Below are 1,805 nucleotides of genomic sequence, written 5' to 3' on the forward strand. Positions count from 1 at the left end.
TGTGAGGGGCTAGGGGCGTGGCTCGGTGGTAGAGCCCCTGCCTAGAGTCCCCCTGTGAGGGGCTGGGGGGCGTGGCTCGGTGGTAGAGCCCCTGCCTAGAGTCCCCCTGTGAGGGGCTGGGGGCGTGGCTCAGTGGTAGAGCCCCTGCCTAGAATCCTCCAGTGAGGGGCTGGGGGTGTGGCTCGGTGGTAGAGCCCCTGCCTAGAATCCCCCTGTGAGGGGCTGGGGGCGTGGCTCGGTGGTAGAGCCCCTGCCTAGAATCCTCCAGTGAGGGGCTGGGGGCATGGCTCGGTGGTAGAGCCCCTGCCTAGAGTCCCCCTGTGAGGGGCTGGGGGTGTGGCTCGGTGGTAGAGCCCCTGCCTAGAGTCCCCCTGTGAGGGGCTGGGGGCATGGCTCGGTGGTAGCCCCCCTGCCTAGAATCCTCCAGTGAGGGGCTGGGGGCGTGGCTCGGTGGTAGACTGCTTGCCTAACACATCTGTGATCCTGCACAGCACAAAGAGAAAGATGGCAATATCAGAAGCACTGCAGACTCCGTGATCTGGTCCTCTACCTGCATGTGTGTAGGGTTGGCTGCTTGCTGCGCCATGGCCTTTTCTGTGATTCCTATGACGGTGTGTGGTTTGAGTCATGTTCTTGTCCCTTTCCGGGTCTCGCTACCCAGCATGTCTTATGTTCCTGGGACCCTAGATGTAGGTGACTGTCCCACACCTTGGTGTCTTTGGCTCCATGTCCATAAAGCCAAGAGTGGGGCCTCCGTGACCCTGAAGCCCAGGAAGCGCTCTGGGAAGTTAACAGCTGGAGATTAGATTCCAGGAATCCTGGGACAGGGAGGAGGGCTCCAGATCAGTGTGTGCTCTGGGGCAGGGCCAGGCTCTCAGGCTCACACTAAGAATGGTGCTGGCCTCCAGCTGACCAGCAGGTCCCGGACTCAGGCTCTGCACATTTATACATACAATTTCATACTTATCCCAAATTTTCTGTTAGGTATTTGTAGTGTATTGATTAATAACAATGATGTGGATTGTTTGTAGTGGTTTAGAGTCATTATAGATGAATCATTGATTAATATGATCATCCATGATTTCACAGAGGCCAAGAAGAAACTGAGGCTCAGAAGAATTACGTGTCTCTGCCCAAGGTCACTCAGCAGAGGCCAGAGCTGGGGAGATGGCTCAGTGGGTAAAGGGCTTTGCTTGCCTTGCATGCATGAGGACAGGGGTCCTGGTGCAAGCCTGTGACCTTATTCCTGAGAGCTGCAGGGCCATGAAGGAGACAGGGTCTGGACGCAGGCAGTCTTGCTCCGTAGGCAATCGTGTTACAGCTTGGCTTTATTAAAATGGGAGCTATTGTTACTGTTTGCATGTACATGAGTTAGGGAGAGACGAGGAGGTAACAGGAGAATGCTGTGAAACTGGTGTTTTTCCTTCCACCTTTATGTATGTTACGCGGATCTATGTAGCGTGTGTGCATATTCAAGTGTGTGTACGTTCATGTGTACACGTGAGAGTTCAGAGGTCAACATCCAGTGCCTTCCTCAGTCACTCTTTATGCTTTTTTTTTTTCGTTAAAAGAAAGTGTCTCGTTACACAGCCCTGGGTGGCTGCCCAGAACTTGTTAGACCAGGCTAGCCTCAGACTCACAGCTCTCCACCTGCCTCTGCCTCCTGAGTCCTGGGATTAAAGCTGAACTCCACCATTCAGCTCTCCACTTTTTCTTTTTTTTTTTTTTTTTTTTTTTTTTTGGTTTTTCGAGACAGGGTTTCTCTGTGTAGCTCTGGCTGTCCTGGAACTCACTCTGTAGACCAG

This window comes from Mus pahari, chromosome 1, assembly GCF_900095145.1.
Source record: "Mus pahari chromosome 1, PAHARI_EIJ_v1.1, whole genome shotgun sequence".
NCBI classification, from domain to species: domain Eukaryota; kingdom Metazoa; phylum Chordata; class Mammalia; order Rodentia; family Muridae; genus Mus; species Mus pahari.